At 46.1% G+C, this 27,963-nt stretch overlaps 1 long non-coding RNA gene across 1 annotated transcript; it reads left to right on the top strand.

The window, feature by feature from the left end:
* Positions 1–17,701: 17,701 nt before the first annotated feature.
* Positions 17,702–21,965, top strand: LOC142850980 (uncharacterized). Its single transcript, XR_012910726.1, has 3 exons — positions 17,702–18,058; positions 19,596–19,822; positions 21,387–21,965. It is a non-coding gene; the product is annotated as an uncharacterized LOC142850980 (long non-coding RNA).
* Positions 21,966–27,963: the final 5,998 nt, after the last annotated feature.

Genomic DNA, 27,963 nt, shown 5'->3' with positions numbered 1-27,963 from the left:
CATAGAGCATCATGGGTTAAGGTTCCAGACTGAATAAAAAAGGAAAAACTGAAGTCAGTCTAGTGCCAGGGTCCTCACTTCTCTGCTTTCTGGTTGGTGCCACAGACCAAGGCACTCTCACTACCATGCCTTCCCCGCCACGTTAGACTACATCCCACTGAAAAAATACACCTTCCCTCCTCCATCTACAAAGAAATTATTTCATTTTGCGTATTGTGTGCATGTGTGTATATGAATATGCATGCCGCAGTGCCCTTGTGAATGTCAGAGAGCAACCGGCAGGAGTCAGTTCTCTCCTTCCACTCTGTGGGACTCCAGGCTTGGAGGCAACCCCCTTCACCCCCTTAGCCATCTTGACAGCTCACTTCCTCCTTTAAGTTACTTTCTTGTCAGGTATTTGGTCACAGGGACAAGAAAAGACATTAAATCAGCCTTGTTATGGACGGAACCTCAGCAGAGTCCAAAAGTGCCCACGTCCAGATCCTTCACTAAGAGCTGTAAAACGCCTACCAGTGAAGCAGGATGTAGGATCCTATGGTAAAAGGCCATCAAGACACAAATAAACAAATTGCTGTAGTTGGGATTTGTTTTGTTTTTTAACTCTTTGGGAGGCCTGTCACCCAACTCCCAAATAATCACACAGAGATTTATTCTTACTTAGAATGCCCAGCCTTAGCTTGGCTTGTTTCTAGCCAGCTTTTCTTAACTGAGATTATCCCATCTACTTTTTGCCCCTGGACTTTTTTCTTTCTCTATTCCATGAACCTTTCTTTACTTCTTACTCTTTGTCTGTCTGTGTAGCTGGGTAACTGGTCCCTAATATCCTCCTCTCCTCTTCTCTCTCCTCAGTCTTCTCTTTTTCTACTTCAATTTATTCTTTCTGCATGCCAGCCCCTCCTATCCCTTTTCCTGCCCATCTATTGGCCATTCAGCTCTTTATTAGTCCAATCAGGTGTTTTAGACAGGCAAAGTAACACAGCTTCTCAGAGTTAAGCAAACATAACGTAAAAGAATGCAACACATCTTTGCACCATTAAACAAATGTTCCACAGCATAAACAAGTGTAACACATCTTCAACTAATATTCCACAACAAGCAACCATGATGTAAAGCCAGTAGCCATACCAGACAATAAAGCTAGGTTTCCAATAACTCAAAAATTAGAATTACCATATAGACAATATAAAATATAAACCACCTGTGATGTGTGCCTCTAAATCCAGCACTCAGGAGGTAGAGTCAGGATAATCATCACAAGCTCAAGGTCATCCTGGGTGGCATAGTTCAAGGCCAGTCTAAGATGAAATCCTCTCAAAACGAAGTTAATGCCAAACATTTTTTATTAACTATATTAACTGTTTGAGGACACTGTGATTGTAATGTAAACATAAATAAACAACAACAACAAAAGAAAACATCAAAATATCCAAGGATATCAGAAAACCCAGGAGAACCTTTGAGGATGAAATTGTTATTCAAAGCAGAAATTAAATGGGTAGATGCAACAGCAGATGTGACACAATTAAAGAGCCATTCATGGACTGAAAGGTGGGGTGGAAAATACCCACTAATTAGCACTATAGCCAAGATGAACCAATAAAAATGCATAAACTAAAATTCTAAATCAGATCTAACCAAAATTCCAGAGAAAATAGCAGAGAAATTTCTCAAACTGATAAAACGACATGAAATAATAAATGATGAATGCATATACAAAAAATAATAGGAACACTATATCTAGGTATTTCATATTAAAGACATCCAGAAAGGTGCTGGAGAGAGCACTTAGGTAGAGCACTGGTTGCTCTTCCAGAGGACATGGGTTCTGTTCACAACACCCACAGGGCAACTAAACTAACAATGGTCTGTAACTCCAGTTCCAGAAGATAGGACTACCTCTTCTGGCCTCTGCAGGCACTCCGTACATATGGTGTGTGTACGTGCATGCCGGCAAAATTCTCAAACAGGATGGAAGTGAGGGGGGCGCCAAGGGACACCTCTGATTTGTCAGAAGTGGGATGTCTTGTTCCTGGTACATGCCTGGTGTATGGTAGCCACAGGGACTGATGGAGATAGGCCCAGCTTGGGGACCACATCCATTATGTGTATAGGAACAGAGCAAGCGGGAGAATGGGGAAATGTTGGAGGCAAAGTCATGCAGGCAGCATGCAGGGTAAACGGGGCACCTCTATTTCTTTTTCATCTATTCTGCTTGAGACCAAAGCCAGGTAGGCCACAAATAAGGCTTTTGAACACCAGAAAGCTAGGTGTTATGATGTTCGAGGTCAGTCCCTCACTGTAGTCCGATTGCTGTCCCCCGCCACCATAGGATCGTCTCCTCTCAACACTCCAACAGCTTCACAACCATTGATACTCTCTAGTTCTTCACCCTGGCTTGCTTTCCTGGCTCCTGGATGCCCCGGGGATATGTGGCCACATACTGAACATCTCTCAGGCTGGAAGAGTCTAAGCAGGAAGAAGGGCAAGTGAAAATGTGCTGAGGCAGGGGATTGCTCCACAAGACTGGGAAGTGGGGGGCAGTACTGCTGGTGATAGAGGGGTGGGAGAGTTCATGATCTACCAGATTTGATTTACAGAGTGACTGGGTGACCACACAGAGCCTATTGCCGCTGATAGGAAGGAGTGTTTAATGCCGAGGAGGTGCAGGCCACTCCAATGACCTCGAGGGGACTCAGAAAATCACAAGGGCATTCACAGTGGAGTCCAGAAAAAAGCAAGGTGGGTGGGTGAGCACTTCAGAACTGTATTTTTTTTAATAATGTGGGGGTCCTGGTCCTGGTCTTTTGGAGTAGTATCCAGGTATTTGGTCCTGGCTCTGGTGTAGCTTGTAACGGGAGGGAGTGGGGGTCATGAGCTTAGGGTTGGCTGTGTCCATGATGCCACCCGGTCACCCTTGGCAGTCTCAGGAGTTCCTCAAATGTGTTAGTGACCTAGAAGCAGACAAACACAGGACTTAAGGTCTTGGTGCAGAGCAGAATGTAGGGACTAACTACTAGGAGGCAGAAGAACCAGTGGCCACCCAGACAGCAGCAGGCCCTGACCTACCACTGTGTGAATGCACAACAGACAGCGGTGCAGGCAGGAGCAGCCCCAGAGAGCTCAGCCTGGGGGCTGGGTTTGGATTAGGAATGCACAGGTTGTCTGAGTTCTCAGGCTAAAGCAGTTGGTGCATTCTAAGGAGGTCTAAGATCCCAGAACCAGAGACTGCTGTTGACTCAACGGCCGGGCCGACCTCCCCAGAATCAGGCTGGCTACTGTGTGTGCCTTTCCTGAGAGATGCCATCCCCTCCTCTGCCCGTCCTCTGGAGCCTGTGCACTTACCTTCGCACAGGGAAATTAAAGCCAGGGAGCTAAATTCTGTGCCTGAGACCTCCTCGCCAGCGCAGGGTGCATGGAGACTCCGCAGCTCCCAGGGTAGCTGAGACACCCATTTGTTCTCCAGTGCCATTCCTTTCAGTGTGGCAGATCTGAAGCTTCTAACCCAGGGTCACAGACAGCGACTTAGGGAAGAAGTGAGCAGGAGAACCGTCTTGCATCGGACTTCGTCAGGCTGATCCAGGCAGAAGGAACCTGAGGGACACAGCTTAGGAACAGGCAGACATCCCACTGTCTGGTTTGTAAATAGAGTTTTAGTGGCACCCCACTGTGCCCAGCTGTTGACACACTGGCTGTTGTCACCTTTGATAAGCAGGATGTAAATAGTACAAGAAACCCAGTGACCCACAGAGCATCAAATCCCACCTGTGCCTTCACAAGGAGGTTCTGTGACCTCTGGCGCCACTGACAATAAAATGATATTTTTAAGAAAAAAAAAAGGAGAAAATGATGACCTTTGAGTATTCTCCCCCCTTTTGGCTTTGATACAATTTATTTAATTGCCTAGTCTCTATGATTTAATTTTTAATAATGACTATGTTTTTAAAGAGCAGCTGGCAAAATGCCTGACGATTTAACAGTTAGCTTCTGCAAAGCCGCTAAGTACCCACTCTGGGCACCACTGAACTCCATCTGCTTCCACATCGGGCTCGCTCTCTTTCCTTGATGGGGCTGCCTCTGCGGGGGGGGGGGGGGGGGGGGAGGAAGGGAGGGAAGGAGCTTCTGCCTGGATATTGGAAAAATGTCTCCCGCTTGTGCAAGGCCCCAGGTTCAGTAAGAGCATCTCAGGCTTCGCCTTTAAAGAAGGCCCGGGGCGGGAAGAAAGAAAGGAAGCTAACCTATTTGAAGTAGTCGGAGGAAGAATAGAGAGCGATCGGCCCAGAGAACCGCAAGAAGGGCCCTTCACACTGCAATCAGACCTAATTCACACAGCGAGCCCCGAGATGGACACGCCACAAAAGGTCTGTGTCCACTTCAAAGAAAGGGCCTGTGGGTCCCATTATCAATAGAAATGAAAATTTAATTAATAGACACTGTTTTGCTCCAAGCTGAATGCAGAAAACTTGAATTCGGTTCCTTGGAAGCGGAGGCTGTGGAGGTGGCTGGAGGTTTGTGGGAGGCACTCGGCAAGTTTTCTTCCGTGGAATTCTTTGAGCCTAATGGAAATCATTTGGAGTGCAAGACCACATGGGTAGAAAATGGGAAGTGATCAGAACCTGGATGCCCACACTCATGCAGCAGACACACACGCGCGCGCGCACACACACACACACACACACACACACACACACTGCGTGTTTGTGTTACGACTGAGCCAATGTCACCCGGCTCCCACAGTCACAGTGACCCCTGATATCTCTCACAATCCTATGTCCCCCTACATCAAACCTATCACAGTGCAAGACACAGAAGCCAGAAGCTCAGATACGCAGTCAAACCATGAGCAGAACCAGGATCTTAGAGGACAGGGCTGGAAGCCTTTACAGAGAGCTGAATGTACCCAGGTGATGGTGTCTGTCCTTCTCTGTGATAGCACAATGTGGCTTCCCTGGCCTGCCCCAGACAAACAAGTCCAATTGACAGAAAGAAAGAATTTATGACCATTTCCCCACACAGAGATGGGGTGAGAGAGAGAGACAGAGACACCCAGAGAGAGAGAGAGAGATCTATTTCTCCGTTAGCTGGCACAGTGTTCCTTGCAGTGCTCTCTCCTGTTCTTCTCAGACCAATCCATGACGTCAGGCAGGTTCTGCCTTTTCTCTGTGATCCTGCACCTCCCCTTGAGTAAGACCCCCCCCAAGACTGCTAATTCCTACACAAAATGTCAGTTGCCTTCCCTCAGAAACTGCCTTCAGCCAAGTTATCCCAGTGCTCAGGGTCCTCTCAGCTGCCACTCTGCCACCCCACTGCTTTCCCAGGTACAACGGGGCAAATACAGACAGAAAGTAACTTCACTCCCAGGTCCCAGACCACAGCTTCACCACCAGAACCCTGTGCCTATGGCAGTCATGGGGCTGGGAACTGAGGTTCTCTGAAGAAACCATGATCCTGCAGTGGACTGACCAGAACTTGCAGATTTAGAGAGGTGAAATGTTGCACCTCTATTTGGGGCTACCTTTAATCTCCTTACTAGCCATTTACCCTCCTCCTGTGACTCTGACCTAGCGTGCTGTGCTTGCAAGTGTTAAGTAAAACTTGTGCGACACACCATCAAATTTAGGAGACCACTAGCTTAACAAGACCCCCACAAGACAGCATCTGAGACCCAAGGCAGAGATCCCCCACTCCGCTATAAGTCGCCTACCATTAATATCTTTGGTTTATGATATGTGGCTTTCTTCTGTTGTATAGCTTTAAGAGTTTGTGCAAGCTCTTCAAGACAGCCTAGATCTATATCTCTGGCCTGCATCAGTCACATTTGCTCATAACAACCTATTGCAGCTGGGAGTAGTACCACATAGCTTTGATTCTGGCATTGGGCAGCAGAGGCAAGTGGATCTCTGTGAGTTTGAGGCCAATCTGGTCTACATAGTGAGTTCTAAGCCACCCAGGGTTACAGGGAGACTCAGTCTCAAACACGCAATCTCTTATACTCTTTAAAACCATAACAGTGTGCTGCATTGACACTGTGTCTCTACAAACTCACAAAGAAAGAGCTGACTCAAGGTCACTCTGTCAGGTAGAGCAAAACTATACCACTGACCATGTGGGTCCCTGTCTGCACAGCCTCCCAGGTACTAAGCAAAACCAGGTACTAGAATAAAACAGCTGCCTCCCTCATCTTCATCTGACTGACTAATAACAGAGATTCGGACCAACTTTCAAAACAGGGTGCTGTCCTGAAGGAAGGGAGAGAAGGAAGGAGACTTTGTACATGATAATTTTGGGTATCAAGTGAGAAACACGGCTGCCCAGCAGAGGCCAGAGTGTGACGCATTTAATTTACGCCATGGCAGCAAAGGGCAGCTTCCACTGCAGCCATAATAAATTACACACAAGTGCCACCAAACAATAACAAAAAAACTGTGGGCCATCTATCCCAGTCCCATTTACAAGAAATCAATATCAATACTTAATGCAACTCTGGTGAGAAATGAGCAGAGATACAGAAAGCATAATAAACCGAGATGGAAGCTTGCTGTGATTCACTCGGGAAGAAAGAACCAGTCTATCTCCTCCTGTTGAAGGGTATTTCACCGAACCGTGTGCTGGAGGCATACGGGTTAGATACCAGCTTAAAATAACCTCTTTGTTAGATGAAGGTAGTTCCTGAAACTGTGGGCTCCTGGCTGGCAAAAGTGCGTGCATACGACAGAGGTGTTTTGTCTCGCCTGGTATGCCGTGTATCCTTCTCTGGATTTCCTGTTACATCACAGCCTTTGTCTCACTGTGTGCATTTTGCAGAGTTTGAACAGCAATAACCAGCCTTGCTCTGTGTCTGGGGCAGAGAGGAGACTTAGTTCTACTCTCCTTGGTGTCAAAGCAGATAGAGTTGGACAGGGAAGCCACACAACAATTCTAACAACATCTATATGCAATAAATAAATAGATGCAATCCAGTGCTGTGGAATAATGCTTTCGTACACTGCAAATATTTGTCACTCATATTGGCTCAATAAAATGCCGATTAGCCAGTAGCCAGACAGGAAGTATACACAGGGTGACTAGGCTAGAAGAATTCTGGGACGAGGAAAGGCAGAGATGCAGTCACCAGTCAAACACAGAGGAAGAAAGATGAGAATGCCTCACTGAGAAAAGGTACCAAGCCATGTGGCTAAACATAGACAAGAATTATGGGTTAATTTAAGTTGTAAGAGCTAGTTAATAATAAGCCTAAGCTAATACGCCAAACAGTTTGTAATTAATACAAGTGTCTGTGTGTTTATTTGGGACTGAATGGCTGCAGGACCAGGCAGGACAGACACTTCCATCTACAGTCCAGAGCCTTGCTTTCATCTCAGGCAGGAGGCAGGAGGCCTTCCCTAGACAATGGAACAGCAAACAGCTACCATCTCTCTGAACTGTTGGCAGCTGTTCAACTTGACCGTCAGAGTCCAGGCTGTTCACCACAGCCTGTTTGTTTCATTTATAATCTTCGATGATATTTTTAAAGATTTGTTTTATTTTTAATTATGTATGTGTTGGAGTGGAATATGTAACTGTGGGTGGCCAGAAAAGGGTGTCAGATCCCCTGGAGCTGGAGTTACAGCCTGCATCATCTGCAAGAGCAGTGTATGTTCTATAGTCACTGAGCCATCTCTACAGACTCCCCCACCATTTTCTTTTATTTCTTTTTCTTTTTTTTTTTTAAGACAGGATCTTTCATTGGGACCAAGGCCTCACTGATAAGGCATGGCTTTCCCATGCTTGTTGTTGTGGGCTAATAGGTTTGAGTTTTAGTCTCTAAAACAGACTAAGGCTCATCAGGACCTTACGAATGACCCCTACACACACCCTGTTTTAACAGACCTGAGGGCACTTCTCCAGGTTGCCCCTCCCTCAAGATGGAATGAAGGACTGTGGATCTTGGAAGAGATCCATCTGGACTGGTATACGAAGCACTTTGGTGAGTCCTATGAGAGGTAGACACATGAACCCACTGTCTAGAGAAGAGTTGCTGGGTTCTGAGGAGACTGGATGATTGGAACTCTATGGCCTGGACCCAGAAAGACCATGAACATCTGAACACTTTTCAATAGGCTGCAGAGACCTAAGCAATGTTCCCTGGTGGTGATGAGAGCTATCCCATGTCTGTTTGCCTTTGTTGATCTGACTGACAATCACCAGGGAGGAAAGGGTGACCCTCAGCAACTTCAGGGGAATTCCTACCAGCTGGGCAAGTGGCAGCTAGGTGAAATTTGGTGTAAAAATATGAAGAAATGAGACATTTCTTGCATTTCAAGTCTTGGGTAGATTTTTTAAAAACATTTATTAAGATGGTTGTGAGCCATATGTGGTTGCTGGGAATTGAACTCAGGACCTTTGGTCTTGGGTAGATTTTTACATGAACAAGGCTACCCTTTTGTGATGTTAATGTGACTAGATTTAGAATCTGCTAGAAGTCAGACTCTAGGAATGCCTATAAAGGTGCTTCCAAAGGGGGTTGACAGAGATAGAAGATTCATCCCAAATGTGACTGCACTATCCCATGGGCTAGTGCCTCAGGCTGAATAAAGAGGGGAAAGTGAGCTGAGCCACAGCATCCCTTTCCTTCTGCTGCCTGACTGCAGATGCACTGTGGCCAGTCACCGCTAATGATCACATGGCCATGATTTCCCACCAAAACGGACTGTGTCTTCACCCTGGAAACCAAAACAAACCCTCTTGTCTTAGTTAGGGTTTCTATGGCCTGACACCACGACCACAGCAACTCTCAGAAAGGAAAACACCTAATTACGGGCTTGTATATAGTTCCTAGGTTTAGTCCCTTATCATCATGGTGAGAAGCGTGATGGCAGGCAGGCAGGCATGGTGCTAGAGTAATAGCCAAGAGTTCCACATCCAGATCCAAAGTCAGCAGGAAGAGAGAGGGACACTGGACCTGGCTTGAGCATCTGAAGCCTCAAAGACCACCTGCAGTGACACACTTCCTCCAACAAAGCTACTACTCCAACAAGGCCACGCCTCCTAATAGTGCCCTGTGAGCCTATGGGGGCCATTTCCATTCAAAACACCACACCTTCCTAAATTAGGTTGTTTCTGTCAGGTATTTGTCACAGCAAAAAGAAAACTAATCATCCATACACATGTATATATGAGAACACATAACTTCCCATGTTATATGTGAAAACATACAACTCCCATGTTATATGAGAACATATAACTTCCCATGTCATACATGAGAACACACAACTCCCATGTTGAGGCTATATAACTTCCCATGTCATACGTGAGAACACACAACTCCCATGTTGTATATGAGAACACATAGTTACATGTTGTACATAATAACATACAACTCCCATGTCATACATGAGAACATGAAGGCTTGGGGGAGGAAAAAGCAATCTATCATTGTCCTTGCACATACTGGAGTCCACGGTCAAGTGCAAGTCTTTCTAACTACACGGAATGCACTCTTTGGAGTCCCCAGTGTGATGGGAAGATGTGAATCGGCACAAAGCTATAACAAGTGGCAGGAGTCCAGGTTAGCCTCTTACTAAAGACAGAGTGCTTCTCTCTGGAACCATCTTCCCAGGGACAGAGTGACCCCAGGGTTTCTTCTAGACCTAGGAACACATGTTCTTAGCTCTCTAAAATTGCAGTGTCCTCTATAAGAAGTGAAGATCAGGTGAGAAAGGGTCTGTCCCCTTCACAATGGCTTGAAGGTTGCAGAAGAAACTAGGTATGAAAATAGTTTACATATTGAAAGTGCTAGTGATAGATGGAATAGTGTCCCCAAAGATGCCAATATCCTTCTCCCTGGGACCTGCAGGTATTACCTTAGATGGAAAAAAAAAACACAGGAATCTTTCCTGAGTGTGGCTGATTGAGCTAAAGGTCTGGTGGTATAGCTCATTCAAGATGACCAGGTGGCTTGTGCAATCAAAGGGATTCTTGCATGAAGAAGGCAGGAGATTTTATGCACAGACATAGGGAAGGGTAAGTAACGACTGAAGTAGAGACAGGTGCGAGGCAGCCACTAGCCAAAGGCCTCCAGAAGCAGGAAGAGGCAGGGAACTGATTCCTCACTGAAGCCTCCAGAGGGGTTCAGCATACGTTTTTCTTGTTTTATGCTACGAGGTTTATGATCATTTGTTGGACTGAGTGGAGAAGCAGAAAACTCCTGCCGTGAATTTCGAGCTTCCTGGATAACTGCCCTAACTTTTATTTCCTCTCCCCATGAGGACGGTCCCAAGAACTAAGGAGTAACTCAGTGGAAGAGCATCTACACCTACACAGTGTCCGTAGCATCCAGGAGACTCTGGGTTTGAACAAGGACAGGAAGGGAAAAAGAGAGAAAAAAGAAGAGGGAATGGAAGAAGGAAGGAGAATGGAAAAGATAAATCTTATTCATTTTCATGCATTCGCTACCCAAGTATAAAACAGCACAACCCCTTGACTTGGGAATTTGGCAAAGTTCGGTGTTTCCGCCTGAATCAGGCATTGTAGCCCTATAACTGACCTTATAATGCACTTCCACAAATACCTTCAGGATGGATACACGATGGCATATTCACACAATAGGGTTAGGGCATGTGTATATACATGCAGGCTATACAGAGATTCAATTGTGGAAATGGTTTATAATATTACATAAAACTCACAAACCAATCCCTCTCCAAGATGGCACATCTATAGGAAGTCAGTGGCCGTGAGGAAGAGGGACAAGACTGTATGGGACGTCTGTGGGCATTTATTCTTTTTATATGACTCTGACTTTAACCATGTATGTGTTGTGCATATTTAAAACTATCATGGCAAAAGAGACCAAAACAAACAAAATGAAACAAAAACTCCATCCAAGACATAATACAAATGGAAACGCTTGCTTATTGATGGATAGCAATGACTTTTGAATTCAGTACCCTTCTCTACAACCTAAGAGAGATGTGCTCCAAGGATAGAAATGGCCTCAGACTGCATGTTACATCAGACCTGGCAATGCTGCTGTTCCCAGACACTAAAGCCAATGACATTTTGGTGTTTTAAGGATGGAATCTATCAAACCAACTGGAAAGATGTTAGAGAAAAACCACAGTGGCTACTTAGAAAAGGGAAGTAAAACAAAATGACGGGTGCTATCCACTACAATGTGATCTGTAAAAATATAGCTTCTTCCCAGCTCCTTCCTGTGTCCACTCGCTTTGCCTGATAATTTTCCAGTTTCTCCCACTGAAGCAGTGTCTCCTTCCATGCCCTTGATTTGGGGGTTAGCTATGTGACTTGTTTTCACCAACATTTAGTGCAATCACAGTACCAAAAGCTTAAAAATTTCTTATGCAGTCTGGGCTTACCATTTGGCACCATCACCACCAGAACATGACCAAACCAATCCACTTGTCCCAGGACAATGAAACGGGATGGACAGAGATGAACTATCCTTAGATCCCAGCCAAAATCCTAACAGAGTCTCGGATCCACAGCCATAACCAATGTGAGCCCATCTTAAACTACACCAAGACCCAGGAGAAAAAATAATCAGTTGGGTGTGGTAGCACACACCTTTAATCCCATCGCTCAGGAGGCAGAGGCTGGCAAATCTCTGTGAGTTCAAAGTCAGACTGATCTACAAAGTGAGTTCCAGTACAGCCAGGGCTACACAGAGAAACCCTGTCTCAAAAAAAAAAATCAAAACCAAACAAACAAAATTGTTTTCTTAAGTCTCTGAGAGTTAAGAAAACTTTCACATTGCTGAGACCACAATTTCTTACAGAAACGAGAGAAAGAAAACCTTATCATTACCCAGAGTTTCAGTCCATCATGGCGGTGAGCACGGCAAAGCAGCTCTGTTCATGGAATGGGAGCATGTTGTGGAGCCAGGATCATAGGAGACCAGGAAGCAGGGAGCATGAGAGAGGACCTGAGAGATGGGCCAGTTTTCAAAAGCTCCCACCAACTGAGGAACAAGCACTTAAAACAAAAACCCAGGGGACAGCTCAGATTTACACCCTGACAAATGACCAACAGACTGTTTATTAACATCACACAGCTGGTTTGAGGTAACCACTCAAATACTTACCCAGTCCACAACTCTGTGCATCTCAGTGAACTTCTGTGCAGTCAGAAGAGCCGTAACACCCTGGAGCTCCGTGTAGGGTTTTACACTTTCACTATCAATATATTTTTATTTAGTTGCTTACCACAACATAAAAAAGAAAATTCTGTGGCAGAGTTGAAACTAGAAAAAAAAATCGCTTTTCATCTTCTTTCATGACTCACGTGTCCCTTTGCCTGCATTCTGTCCTTCCTTACACCTAAAACAACCCTCTCTTGGTTACTTTCATAAATGTTATATTCTACCCACACTTTCACCTTTTCAGATATCATATATCATAGGCTGGGATCCACATATGAGAAAGAACATGCAGATAATTTTTTTCTCTCTCAATTTGGGTTGCCTCGCTCAATACTGTACTTCTGAATTTATCCATTTTCCTGCAGCGTTCATGATTTCATTTTTCATAGCTAAATAATATTCCATTGTTCACCAACCACTGAACTGACTTCCACAGTGACAATATTAATTTGTACTAGCACCAGCAGAGAATAAGGACCTCTCTTTCCCCACACCCTCTCCAAAACCTGGCATTTGTTTCCTTCCTGCTAGACATCCTGATGGGGTGAGATAGCATCGCCAAGTAGTTTTCAATTTCACACCCACAGTAAATAGAGATTTTGAACACTTTTGAAATAATATTGGCTATTTGTTTTTCTTTTTTCTTTTGAAGGCTGTTGGGGTTTTTTTGTTGTTGTTGTTTTTGTTTTTGTTTTTTTTTTTTTTTGGTTTTCTGGGGATTATGTTGTTGGAACCTCCAGTTTACTCCTGCATAATCTAGAAAGTCCCATTCCTGTCTCTCTCTCTCTCTCTCTCTCTCTCTCTCTCTCTCTCTCCAAACCTCGCCTGCCACCCAAAAGCCCAATTCTGCGTTCTTGGTGGTTACTGCAGTTGCCAGCTGCCCAAGTCCCTGCCTTAAGTGCTCAGCTTTTTACTTGGGCACAAACCCAGCTAGTGGCAGACACATCATCACCCCTCGCCTACACCCTATAAAGTCTCCCTGCTTTCGTTTGTGGACCTGACTTCTCCAGCTTTCACCTCTGGGACTGGAGAACCCATCCAGGGCTGCTTTGCTCAAATAAACCTGTTGTCATACTTTTTAAATTTGGCTTGATTTGGCTTACTGTGTTGGAGGAGAAACCTATTGTTGAGGGGCAGAAAACCTATTAATTTCATTAGCCCATTTGTTGATTGGAAGTTTCATTTTCTTGGGGGTTAATTTCTGTGGTTCTTTGTAAATGAATGTCACATTTCATACATCTAGAATTACTATGCAATCAGAAAGGGCCAGGAATAGCCAAAATTCACCAGGTGGTGGTGGTACATGCCTTTAATCCCAGTACTAAGGAGGCAGAGACAGATGAAGTTCTATGAGATCAAGGTCAGCTTGATCTACCAAGTGAGTTCCAGAACAGGCTCCAAAGTTACAGAGAAATCCTGTCCCAAAAAACCAAAACCAAAAACTATAGGAGAGTACTCTTTCATTTCCCGGCTGCCCAAATCCGAATAATCACACAGAAGCTATATTAATTACACCACTGTTAGGCCATTAGCTTAGGCATATTCCTAGCTAACTCTTATATCGTAAATTAACTCATTTCTATTCATCTGTATCACCATGAGGCTGTGGCCTACCAGGTAAGGTCCTGGCATGTCCTTCCCTTTGGCAGCTACACAGCCCTGACTCTGCCTACTCTCTCCCTATATCTCTGTCCAGATTTCCTGTCTGGCTTTACTCGGCTAAGTCATTGACATAAGCAGCTCTTTTATTAACCACTAAAAGTGCAACATGTATACTGAAGGACATCCCACATAATAAAAAAATCATCCTAAAGAGTAAGCACACAACTTGGGGGAATCATAATATGAACCTCAACTTAAACTGTGTGTGTGTGTGTGTGTGTGTGTGTAGCAAAAACACGCAGTGAGGGTGGCAAAACTGCCCTCCTGCAGGAGAATGGACTTAGATCCATATCCTTCACCTTGTATAAAGATCTATTAAAGTGAATCAAAAACCTTACTTTAAATCCTGAAATGCTGAAGCGTCCAGAGCAGTGGTTCTCAGCCTTCCTAATGCTGCAGCCATTTAATACAGCTCCTCATGTTGTGCTGACCCCAGCCAAGACATTATATTTGTTACTATTTCACGTCTTCATTCTGCCACTGTTATGAATTATAATGTAAATATCTGATACGCAAGATATTTAATATGTGAAGCCCATAGGTTGAGAACTGCTGTTCCAGAGGAAAACATGTGAAATATTCTTCAAGACATTGAGGTAAGTGAAAACTTTCTAAAGAAAACATCAACTTCACAGGAACTGACTCCAAGTATCCTAAATGGAATCCTGGGATGTTTAAGTTTCTGAAGCAGAAGAAACTATCAGCAGAGCATACAGACAGCCCACAGGACAGGAGAAGTTCTAGCCCAGCTACACAGGCAGGGGCCAACATCCAGAATTTACAAACAACCACAAAAACAAAGGGTTTGATAATCAGAATGTTTTGTGACATGAGTTGAGTAATGCAACCAAAGGATTTGTAGGACAGATCAAGAGAAATACAGAACGCCAGAAATGCCAAGCCTGGTGGCACAAACTGCAATTCCAGCTGTTGAGCTGGTCACAAGTTCAAGGCCAGCCCAGACTACAGAGTGAAATAGAGGACAGTCACGTCAGTGTACTTTGACCCTGTCTTAATAAGCAAGCAAACGAATGAAGGTTTGGGGATGTATCTCAGAGATGAAACTCTTGCCTAACATGCATGAAGCCTAAGTTTAATCAACAGTGTCTTTGACAGAGAGGGTGGACGGCCAGACTGGGCAGGTTGTGACACCATGTAAGGGCATCATGAGTGACAGAACTCCTCTTCCCACCCTTTGACACACACCTAAAAAAAACTCAACTTCTAAAGTCAAAATTTATCTTTTCAGTTAAGAGCTAAGGGCCCCAATCAGGAGAACCTCGTTGACTGTGGGCTCAGAAGGCATGGTTCCCTGCACAGCCTGAGCCCTGTAACTATACTAAGAATAAGGTGCAGGTCATGTATTTTTAAATATGACTTCCTTGATCATTTAATCCCAACCCTCATTTACAAATGGAGAAGCTGGAGACACAGAGAAGCCAAGACAGTACAGGCTATCCCAGAGGGCAGGCTATCCCAGAGGGCAGGCTATCCCAGAGGGCAGGCTATCCCAGAGTACAGGCTATCCCAGAGGGCAGGCTATCACAGAGCCAGGACAGAATGTACATCCTTCCCAACCCACCAGGCAACTTCTTGAAGACTGACTGTTCTTAACCATTAGGGGTATAGTGTATGTGAATGCATGTGTGCATTCGTGTGTGCATGTGTGTGTGCAAGTGTGTGCAAAAGGTGTCTCGGTTGCCATTCCCCAGGTGCTGCCCACCTTGAGTCTTTTTATTGTTAATACTTTTAGTTTTTGAAATGAAAATAAAATTTTATTATTCCCCTCCTTCTCTTTCCTCCCTCCAACCTCTCCTACATACTCCCTTGCTCTCTTGCAAATTTGTGGCTTCTTTTTCTTTGACTGTTGAGAATACACGTATATATAATATGTATGTATGTATGTATATATCCTGCTCAGTCCATAGCCCACCCTTTCTTTTTTTTTTTTTGGAAACAGGGTCTCTCTCTCTCTCTCTCTCTCACACACACACACACACACACACACACACACACACACACACACACACACACAGAGTTGGGGAAAGTGTCAGGGGAAGTAAGAAGACTCATTCCTAGAGCCAGCACATTGTCATGCTGGAGACATGAAGCAATCTCCCTGCCCTTCCTGAAATAACCCTGTAATATGGAGACAACATGAAAATGTTCTAGACCTGCAGAGCTGTCCCTGTGCTGATAGGGCTGCAATCACATTGCCCCAGGGAGAGGTGGTGGCATTTCCTCTGTCCCCAGGCAACACCTGAGGCTTCAGGAGCCCTAGCCAGCTTGATCTGGGATCTCCCGTCTCTGCCATCCTATGCTAGAATGACAGGGAAGCCACCACATCCACCAGGCATTTGCCTGGTTCTAGAGATCCAAACTCCAGGCCTCTTCTTGTGCAGCAGGACCTTTAAATCTTGAATCCTCTCCCCCATTCCTGAGCTAGTTTTTTTAGAGAGACACAACTCAACTCACCCTTTCCCACATTTTTTCATGATCAGATCTCCCGAAATGTTTGTTCTTCCTTCTGCTGGCCCGCTCTTCCCATTTGCCTTCCCATCCACCTGCAATCTATTCCTCAGCCCCTCATACAGATTCCAGGCTAAACGTTACCTCTGGAACTACTGAATTCCTGCCGCCTCCCCATGGTTCTAGACCACACAGCCCACAAGGACAGGATCTATCCACTTCATTCATCCTGCAGCTCCAGACGGAGTCAAGAAGATGCTTGTCACACTCAACAGCAAGTTCGTGGATCGTCCACTCGAGGGGGAGCACTGCATGCTAGGCCTACAGGACACCGAGATGCAGCCCAGCGGAGCCCAAGGGAGAGACCGTAGAGGAGACAACCACAAAAACCATATCTAGAGATGGGCTGGGTCACCAAGGCGGAGAGACCAACAGAGGAGGAAATGCGAGGAGGGATCCAGGCAGGAGTAGGAGTAGGAGGGGGGGTCCAGCACAGGCAAACACTAGGAGGTGAGACTGGGCTTCAGGCTCTTGTCAAGAGTGAGTGCCATCCTTGCTCAAGGCAACTGGCCCCAGCAAAGTGGCTAGTTGTCTAAAAGATAGCATTTCTCCACAGCTCACCACCACCTCAAAGTGAAGACAATTCAGACGCCATAGGCTTTGTCATGGCTCAAAGAGGGACCTGACTATGTTTGCATCTGAGTCCAGCCCGTCATCTCCAGGAAGCCATAGCCTTGCTCATACTTTGGGTCCCAAACCCTGGGACTTTTAAACAACTCTCTGGAAATACACAGCATATACCCTTATGGAGCTGGGCAGGGACGGTCACAGGAAGGGACTCCCTTGGCCTGATGGCCAGGATTCTTGTTTTTCTGGTATTCAAACCAGCAGCAGGGAAGCCCACAGCACTGACACATGGGGTCGTTTTGTCATTCCGTCCCAGACTGAGCGTGGTGTCCAGCGCCACTGTGGTGTGGTTCAGGTTTTGATACTTCCTGAGCATAACTTATCCAGTGCTTCCCACTCTGCTCCATATCATAGGAATGACCCATTGTTCTAGAAGAAATCCATGTTGATCAATGTGGGGCAGGTTGCATATAGAAGGCAAATTACACAAATATGAATTACAGATAACTATGATTAATTCCTCGGCCAGACAAGCCCCGATTCTCACCGTGCCCTTGGGCAGCACAGGTGACAGGGCTGAGGACAGCACTCGGGATGGCCGCCCCATCCAGCCATTCATTACCATGATGTCCCCATCACTGAGCCCACTGATGAGATTATTGATCCCAGGAAATAATTATATGAAGTGTACCGTGTAAGCTCCGGCTATTGTCTTTGGAAGTGCCTACCGCAGGGGGATGTGAGCTTTTGTCATATTTTAGAAGTGTCTCACTTTTATGAATGAACTACTGGCAACTTTTCAAGCTAACTTTTACTGGGACAAAGCAAGAGCGAGAGGAGAGGAATAAACACAGGAGAGGAAAAGAAAAAAGAAAAGAAATAGCAAATCTCGGTATCTGGGGGAAGGCAGGGAGTCTAGTACCCAGTAGATGGTGCTGTGATCAAATTCTAAACCTGTCATCGACTCTCAGCAACCGATAGAGGAAGTGAGGGGAAATGACAAGCCCGTCAGTGTTAAAGGCATACAGTTAAATGGCTTCAGCCATTTCCCTCACTTTAAATAAAGATTAATCATGACGGTGACGACGACAACGACGGTGAGGAAAGAGGAGGAGGAAGCAAAGCTCCCAGCTCGGAACCGTCGGCTCCAGTGGACAATATGAGGTGAGGGAGACCGAGTGGTCAGAGTCACAGAGCCTAACAGATTTGTCCCCCCTAATTCCAGACCCCTCCCCCCAGTTTCCAGACCACTCCAGCCCCATGGAAACCCCTGGAAAGTCAGACAAGGGCAAGAAGAGGCTTTGGCACCGTGTACTGACTGACACCCACGACATCTTCAATTCTATTTGCATATGCTTTTCCACATAAAGAGATCTACCAGAAAAACTGTTCGAGTTTTTTGAATAAATAACAGGAGTGGAGCCAAGCATGGAAATGAGCGTCAGTTTCTCTGATGCTGCCTGTTAGCTCGCTCTAGTGTCCTTCCAAGGTGTCGGCCCCTCAATCTGGGAAGGCAGGGCCGTCTTTGTGGGAGCAAATATTCCGGGGAAAGCTGGAGAAGCAGATACCCACCTCCCCGCCGAGAGAGAGGGGCCTGTGAAAGAGTAGAAAACACAGGGTGCTAGGATTTTTTTTCCTGTGACCCCACGGTCAGCTGTCCTCATGGGAGACCCCAGGAGTGCAAGCCTCCTCTCATAGATACCCAGAAGTATCATTGACAAAGGGCTCATTGACAAAGGGCCGGCACGTCCAAGAAAGCATGCCCACAGTGCTCGATATTCATCGAGGTAGAATGGTTAGGGCAAAGGTCAAAGCCAGGTGAGTGCAGCTGAGAGGCAGCCTGACTACTGGAGGCAGTGATGGGCTGGAAATGACCCCTGAAGGCTCAGGGTTTCAAGGACAGCAAGCTGAAGGTGGGCAGCCGACTCTCCACTCCTGGTACCTCCAAGCTGTTTTCCCTTACCCTTGTCCCCAAATGCTGCAGGATAACACTGTCTACTTGGCATTGGCCATGTATGAGCTGTTACAAGGCATCTAGGAATGGATTAAAGTATATGCGTGGGTAAGAGTGTAATTGTGAACAATTCAAGCACTCCTGGTTTTTGCTCTCCCCTTCGACACTGAGGAACAGCTGCGTGTTTCTATAAGGGAGGTGCTCGGGGTTCAGGGCTTCCTTTCTGGGAGCTGCTCAGTTGACTTTCGTACTATCCCAAGGATAAAATCGTCCAAAAGGAGTAAGTAGGGCAGTAGGATGGGAGAAAGTAGATCTTGTGCTCTGAGCTGAAATCCCAACGTGCAACTAAGAAGCGAGGAGGAAGAGGAAAAGGGTCAGGTAATAGTCAGGAGGTGGGCATCAAAAGACCTGGCATGGGAGGAACAAGATCTCATTAAGAATTAGATGGAGAAATAAAAGCCCAGGGCGGAGACCCTTCCTCTCCCCTAAGCTCCTCGAAGGGAGGAACTGGATATCCCATAGTGTCTCATAGGAAGAGCGTAAGCTCAGCAGGTATAACCCCAACTTCATTATCGAGACTTCGTCTCCTGAGCACTGCTCTAAGGGAGAAAAAGAAAGGAGAAGCAGAAGTTCGAACCAGTGACAGAGCTCGCAGGCACAGCAGTTTGTGTGGGAAGGGCCGGTCATTGTTTGTTTTGAGGTGGGACACACACACTTAATTTCCCAGGCTGGCTTTGAACTTTGCAGTGGCTGAGATGACAGGCCCTCACCATCAGGCCTAGTTCCTTCAGTATAGCTGAGCTGTCTGTTCCTGACGAGGCACTGGGAAGGAAGAGGCACCGAGCTCAACGCAGGATTCTGGAATCTCTGGGCCTCTCTTCTGACTGACTAGCCCTGGTCGTCTTCCTCACCTCAGGACCCAGCAGCCATCCAGCTGCCGCCTTCTATGTGATCTGACCAGCCTTTCCCATCAGGTAAGCATTTAGACTTGCCTAAATGTTTTTGGCATCTCTGGATGTGAAACCACAGCAAAGCCCGGAAACCTGTTCATAAATCACAAACACTCATGCAACATGGCTCTCGTTCCTCCATCACGGCACCGTGGATGCATCTCCTCGGGCTGTAGAATTCCATCTAGTCCACAGCAGGTTCCCGCTAATGAGAGGTTTCAGCACCCCGACTCTCCCAGGAGTATGGGAGTCCCTCCTAAACATAACCCCAGTGCCATGAGCAGGGGTGGGGCGCTGCCCACATCACAATCCTGCACCTTCACTTGCTGATTCTATGTCCTCAACCCTGGTGTGTTGCGAATCTGCCATTTAGGAGTAGCACCCAGGTATGTTTGATGATTCCTGCATGTTCCTCCAACCACCGGAAGTCAGGGATGTAACCTGGGTCAGTGTGGTATATGGAATACAGGCTGTCTTTCTGGTACTTAAAAAATAAGAGGTGGGGGGTCATTGTTCCACCTGCCAAGTCCTAGCCTGGCCTTTAAACTACAGTCCTCCTCTGTGACCCTCACTATGAGTATTCCTGAAACACCCCCTGAATAGATCTCCAGCTGGATAGAGAGAAAGCAATATGAAAGTGGCTAAGGACTCCACCACAAGGGAGCAACAACAAATCCTAACTCCACAGGGATCACCATCTAGTGTCCGCTCAGCTTCCCAAGCCAGAGTCTAGCTTTGACAATAATGAAAACTACAACTTGACCCACCCACCCACTTCCAAACAGGATGCCGACCTGCTTCCTGGGTCTACGCTGAGGGAGATTCTGAGCAAGGAGCTGTGAGGGGGAAAGACACCGTTTCTGACTGCATGGAATGTAGCCTGGCAGGGACCCAGAACTGTAAACAAGTAATTACACAGATGAGCATTTAATTACACGTGTGATAGAGGCCGAGAAGGAGGGGAGGGGCGGGGAGCCTGCAAGCAATGGGGCTACCCAACCTCATGGAGAGCAGGGGTCCCTAAGAGAGCCGGGCTGTGACTGAGGCCAAGAGCAACTTAGAACATCAAGAAGGAAAGACAAGCTAGAAAAAGGGAGGTGAGGTGAGCTGGCTGATTGACAGCCTGATCATAGGCACTTCTTCCGAACCGCTCTTCCCTGGTGGTTTCTGTAGCTGTTGCAACAATGTAGCTGGGGGCAGGGAGGTGCCTCTCTCCCTTAACAGGTGTGAAGGACCTTCTTGAATCCTCAGCCAGTGTCAAGTACCCAGTCTTACCTACTACAGCCTCCTCAGGACCACAGGCAAAGCCCTCAGGCTTTCTTTCCCAGAATCCCTTTCCCCATGTGCTTCTGAGATAAGATCCCAATGGTGAATATGGGAGTCGGACCTTGACTCCAGGTGCAGCTGCCCAAAGATGGATGTGCCCCACAATCAGGTCTGCCAGTTAAGGTCAGCTCACCGTCCTTGGAGCTGAAGGTGGATGAGGTTGACAGAGCTACCCTCCCTGTTCCCAAGTTAACCGAGGCCAGGAGAGGAATCTCCTGCTAAGTAGCTGCTTGTCTGCCTGCCCTTTCCTATTGTCCTGCAGAATCCATTCCTGTGATGAAGTCCCGCTTCTTCTAAATCCGGAGGCCCAGCCTGGAAGAAAGGGCTCCTGCCATGAAAGCATTTGGAGGCAGACTACTGCATCTTCTCTGAGGGTTTGCATTTCAAAGCTGGGAACAAAGAGGACAGATGTGTGGATGTCCCTTGGTCACCCTGCAGGTGAACACAGCTGAAAGAACAGGTCCTGTAAGGGCTTTCCTACAGCAAGGTCTTCACAGCCAGAATGGAACCCTCAGCATCTTCCTGCTGCCCCTGAGATTCTACTCGGCCCCAGGGAGGGGAAGGACGAGAAGGACTAATTAATCTCCCAACATTCATGCTTCTGCTGAAGAGAGCACTTCAAAACTAGGCACAGAACGGGTGCAAAGACACTTGTCACTTTTGATGGGTGAGAAGTGGACTTTTTCCTCTCTCCTTGCCTACCTTTCCTCAAGGGAGGAAGGGCTTCTGTCTCCAGGATGCAGACTTCCCAGGGTGCTGCTGACACAGGGCCTAGGCTCATCTCTGTGGAGCCCAGGGTAGGAGGGCAGAGGAACTGGTACTGCTCCAAAGACAAGAAGAGGGTGGGGAAGACAGGAGATGGTGAGGAGGGAGGGGGAGAAGGGAAGAGAAAGGGGAGGCTCTTCATTGATTTTCTATACCATCTCCTCCTATGCTTTCCCCAAGTTTTAGTTGAATAAATTTTTAAAATACAAATGAGACTTTTTAATAAAATTATTTTTAACAAAAAATTTTCACAAGTTAATCCCAAAGTTAGATTCCAGAAAAATTCTGTATTCAAGAATTGCCATATTTTTCAATAGAGTAATGAAACATGGGAAAACATCTGCCTATGGCAACTAGAAAGCTCAAAGCCAGACTAAATATTGAGGAACAGCAGCCCTGGGAACCCCCCTCTAGGTAAAAAAGAAAAATTTGCTTCATCTAAATTCCATTTCTGTAGTTAATTTTCTAGCATTAACTCTGAATATGTGTATGAATTTACATCCTGGCACTTATAGTGCAAGGGTGATCTTAAAAATATAAACAGGACAACAAGCTAGTTCCGTGGGTAAGGGTGATGGCTGCCAAGCTTGATGACTTGAGCTCACGTTCTGGGTCCTGCATGGTAAAAAGAGAGAGGAGACTCATAGAAGTTGTCCTCTGCCGCAGTGAGCCCACAGTCACCCCATCCGCATACATACCCAGCCGGCCCTATACATACACAAAGGTATAAATAAGATTAAAATCTAGTGCCGCACATAAATACAGAAGCAAAAGCACAAAGAGAAGAGAACAGGAGGACAGGCATGGTCTAGAAGGGTGGCACAGCAGTTAAAAGCATGCATCGCTCTGGCAGAAGACCCAACTTCAGTTCCCAGCACCCCACATCAAGCTGCTCGAGCTGTCTGGAACTCCAGTTTCTGGGGACTCGATGCCCTCTTCTGGCCTCCACAGGCGTCTTTCCACATGAGCATGGACCCATACACAGACACACGCATGCAATTAGAAATAAAAATAAAATACTTTTTTTTTTAAAGAAGAAGAAAGGGTCAATACAATCATAAAATCAAGCCTTAGCATGCAGGGATGCAGGCAAGAATCAGGGCTGAAACATTCCCAGCCCCTGAAGAGGAGCTCACTGGCCATTGGTGGCACTGGGCTCTCATTTCAAATAGGCACCATTTGAGAAATGCCCTGCTCTGAAACATGGAAAAATGAGAAATTATAGGCCTATCTAACAAATCAAAAATAAATGAAGTAACAACATAAAGGTAGATTTACCGTTATTTATAATTTACCATTTTTACCTTGTTTTCAATTGTCTCTCGTCCTCTTCATTTGAGGAGCCCATTACATTTTATTATGCTAAACCCTATCTTCTGTCACATAAATTATAGTTAAAGATCTTAATATTAAAGCCTCTTAGCTCAGAGATCATATTTCAAGCTTTGTTCAAACCAGACGTTAATGCTGGAATTGAACACAGAACGCTCTGTCTTCATTACCCACCATCTCAGAAGTATAATACAATTTTTGCTATATATGGCACAAAAATGCCTCTTGGTATAACACTGAATTATGGAGATATATTGATTTCTGCAGTATTTTGACAAAACAATAAAACTAAACCTGTTAGCTGCTAAACAGACACCCAGACATCAGCGCGGCCATGATAGCAGCAGTCATGAAGATAAAGACTCCATCTAGCCCAGTTACAGCAGGAAACTAGTCAAACCCTCGTCTGCCCCACCAGTTCCTGCTGCACACACAGCTGTCAATTTCACTGTCCTTTCTCCCCAGGAAAGTGAAGAGGGAGGAAGGTTTGTCATTGGCTCAAATCAGAATCCTAAACTTCACTTACCAGTTGGGGGACCTTGAGCAACTAATTTAAGTTCTGTGTGACTGGGTCTCTTCATGAGTCAAAGGTACAATATAAACCCAATGGGATTCATTTATGAGTTAATACACACACACACATACCCATAGACACACACACACACAATGTACCCAACATACCCTTGACCCAGCAAGTACCTGATAAGCAATGACTTGCCAAAATGATTCTTCAAATAGGGTTGCACAGACAACATGAGGCACAGTAGGGTGAGTAAGGAGAACCGACCACACTGTATCCTTCCTTGGTCTTTCTTTCCCCCAAGATTCTGGGGCTCATCTTGCCTGCTTTCTGTCTCCAGTATGCAGGTCTGGCCAACCCCAGAGGGTTATTTGGGGACAAAGTACAATAAGAGATATAACTGTGCTTTGCAAAGGAAAAACGCTGCTCACGCATGAAGGATTATTACCACAAATCAGACTTACCAGCACCCTCAGAGTGCTGTGTCGTTCCTAGTCAGGCATTGGGCCAGCACAGAAAAGGGACTTTTCAAAGATAAATCAGTGTGTCCTTTTCCCCCCCAGTAATGGTGGCAATAACAGCAGCAGACTGAGCACCTAACTTTCCCCCCAGCAATAAGGCAGGGTTGCCACGGTTGCAGTTTGCAGGTATTAAACACCTACTATGAGCCAAGCCCCAAATACACTGGCATGGTGATCTCATTTCACTCGGTGACTCCTGGGAACATGGGAACTGGTATAATGTGTGTTTCTTAGTACTGATTCTAAGAGGGAGAGGTCCAAGGATTTACCCAAGCACCACGGCTGCCGAGGGGTAGCCCAGGATGAGATGCTGCCTTCTCCATGCCAGCACGCTCCTCCAGGCTCTGAGGAGGCTCCTGACCAGGTCTTCAGGTCGGTGCAGGACACCTGAGAAGCTCTGAGGATTTCAGTTTTTCCACAAGTCACCACAGCCAGTTGTCACATTTGAGGAAGAGAGGGGATTTTGAGACAAGATCAGGGCTTGAGTCTTAGAGTCCCTATTGCTGGGCTGAGTGATCCTGCCCAAATCCCCTTACCATCTCTGATCCCAAGCAAGAGCCCCACACTTTCTGATCCTCACCCCATGCATTACACCAGTGGACGCTGTTCGAAACATCTGTGTTCAGACTCGAGGCTACTGCAGTGGTTTCACCGTCTGCACACAGGTTCCGAATCTTTAATGGTTTAATAGCCTTTTCCTATTTTCCTAACAGCATTGTTCCGCATGTGAGGAGCACATTAATATATCTTTTGGTTGTATAGTATTGGAATGTTTAACTTTAAAAACCTTTCCTTGAGTTCCTGGCTTCAGTTTCATTTTTTAAATAAAAGCATTAAATTAATCTTGACTTGGGATTAGGATGGAATTTTCAATGATTTTTGTAATGGTCTTCCTTCATATACTACCACCATTTTGTATACATATTTATGCAAAACAGTTTTCTTGGCACTGACAAAAAATCAAAAGATTGATCAACTCTGAAAACCACTGAGGACGCTCTACATTCTGAAGCACAAATATTCAGCCAAGATATACTATATATGTATGTATGTATGTATGTATATATATTGCTTTATCTTTAATAGGTAAAGTTATATGCATATCAAATAACTGTTTTCAAATAAATTTCCATGATTTAGTATTAGTAAATATTTTATTTTTATGCATATTTTGTATACTTATGTATACATGGTCACACAAAAATCTCTAAGGGGACAAAGGGGTCATGACCAAAAAGACCTTAAGAAGCATGAGACCAGTAAAATGGCTCAGGGGTACATGAACTTGTCTCCATTTTGACATCCTGGGTTCTTTACCCCAAGAACCACAGGATGGAAGGGGAGAATTGGCTCCACTCTGCCATGCCCAGGTGCACACTCATCTCACACGCACAGAACACAGAGAAGCACACAACTAGGAAATGTGATTTTAGAAACTTAAATATAAGCCCCAGTTTACAACAAAATGTTATTCTTTCACAGGTCTGGGGGCCAAACCACCAAAATCAAGGTAGCAACTGGACAAAGCGCCCCCTAGAGGCTCTAAGGAGAAATTCTTCCTGTCCTTCCTCTTCTTCCTTCCTATTCAAATAACCTAGGATGGTCTTACCTTGAAGTCACCTTCACAGGTTCTGAGGGTTTAGATATAGGTTCCTGTTTTGGGGACCACCTGCCAGCCCACTACACTGACACACAGTGTCCTTCCTGATCTGTTTGGTTCAATTGCAGTACACGTGGTGCTGGTTAGTTTTGTTGTCAGTTTGACACAAGCTTGGGTCATCAGGAAGAGGGAACCTCTCTTGAGATGCTTTCATCAGATTGCCCTGGGGGAGAGTCTGTGAGGTATGTTCTTAATGATTGTGGTGGGAGGGCCCAGGCCACTGTGGGCTGTGCCACCCCGGGGGCAGGTGGTCTTGGGTTGTATAAGAAAGCAGGCTGAGGAAAGCCACAGGGAGCAAGCCAGTAAGCAGCACTCCTCCGTGGCCTCTGCCTCAGTTCCTGCCTCCAGGCTACTGCTTGAGGCCTGTCTTCCTGTAATGATGGACTGCAAAGTGTAAACTAAATTAAACCTTTGCTTTCCCAGGTTGCTCTTGACCATGGTGTATGTGCTAATTTGAATGAGAATGGCCCCCATAGGCTCATATATTTGAACGTTTAGCTCCCAGTTGGTGAACTGTTTGAGAAAAATTAGGAGGCGTGGTCTCCGGAAGGCAGACCTTTGTTGGAGGAGACGCGTCACAAGGAGGCAGGGTAGGGGGGTTGAGATTTCAAAAGCCCACACCAGGCCCAGTCTCTCTCTTGGCCTCATATTAGGGATCAGATGGGTGTTCTCAGCTACTGCTCAGCACCAAGCCTGTCTGCGGCTGCCATGCTCCCCACCAAGAAGGCCTCCGAAATGGAAGCAAGTCTCAATTAAATGTTTTCTTCTAAAAGCTGCCTTGGTCATGGTGTTTCCTTGTAATAATACAAAAGTAACTAAGTATTTGTCACAGACTAGAGAGCAAACTAAGGCAACATACCTAACATGGCACTCCCTTTGTCTAGATGGAGAGGCAGACTCTCCTGCTCCAGAACTCTTGGGTCCTTGCCTGCAAAACTGGAATGGTCACAGGAGCTGTCCCCAGGGTCTGTTGTGAGGATCTTGGTTAGGAAAAGCTTACCCTTGTGCTGAACAAGTAGTGAGCACTCAATAAATAAATAAATAAAAAGATTTCATTTTTCCCCCATATAGAATGGATGACAGAGATGCATGCAGTCTTCCGCTGATACACAAAAGGGACCAAGACAGAGTTTAGCAGAAGGAAACATTTGCACATCGTCAAAGCCTTGAGAAAGACAAAAAGGACCCCACCCACCCACCGCCCCCGCCCACCCCCACGCAGCTGGGTCCAGACAAAGGGACTGACAGTTCCGGGAGAGCTTCAATTCTCACACCTGTGCTGCCCTCACCTATGGACGCACCAGGAAAGCAAATTGGGTTGACGTTGCAAATAGAAAATGATGACGCTAATTATCTTACATTGTGGCGCCCAGGATGGTTCTCGGGAGCACTTTGCCTGGCATTATCTTGTTTGATCACACTATGAAAGAAGAGACTTCCATCTCAGGTGCTTGGGGGGGGGGGGCTCTGTGCAGAGTTCCCAGCAGTCTCCCCCCCCCCCCCGCCTCCCCAGGAGTGGGGGTTGGGGGCTGTTTTGTTGCTGTTTGGTTTTAGCAAAGGGGAAGACTTTGCTCAAAGGCATCGCCTCCTTCTAGTCAAGTCTTCCTAAGCTGTAACCGAAAGATAGGCCCGGATCTAAACTTGGAGCTCAGGGCTCTGTCCTTCAGGTGGAGTCATCCGAAAGTCACTGTGTCCCTGTGATGTCACAAGATAGTATAGAGTTGCTGGTGTCCATCAATGTTTCTACCTCCCACAGGGCGACGGGAGCATCTCTGACCCCCTAGCACCAGATTACGGCCAGTCACCATGAATGCAGTCCTGGAATTACTAGCATCTGAGCCCCAGGAGTCACTTCACTGGAGCCTCCCACAGATCACCCTAACCCAACACAAACCATTTCCCCACCAAGGACATAGAATGTTCTGTCAGGTTCTATCAACAGCAGAGAAATCACCCCTTCAAAATACCCAACTGCGGGGTCCACAACCTCGATTTCATTTTGGCCTTTGAGAGTCCCCCTTTATTAGGAAAGAGATTTTCT

This window comes from Microtus pennsylvanicus, chromosome 5, assembly GCF_037038515.1.
Source record: "Microtus pennsylvanicus isolate mMicPen1 chromosome 5, mMicPen1.hap1, whole genome shotgun sequence".
Taxonomy (NCBI): domain Eukaryota; kingdom Metazoa; phylum Chordata; class Mammalia; order Rodentia; family Cricetidae; genus Microtus; species Microtus pennsylvanicus.
This window is presented reverse-complemented; position numbering and strand designations above follow the sequence as displayed.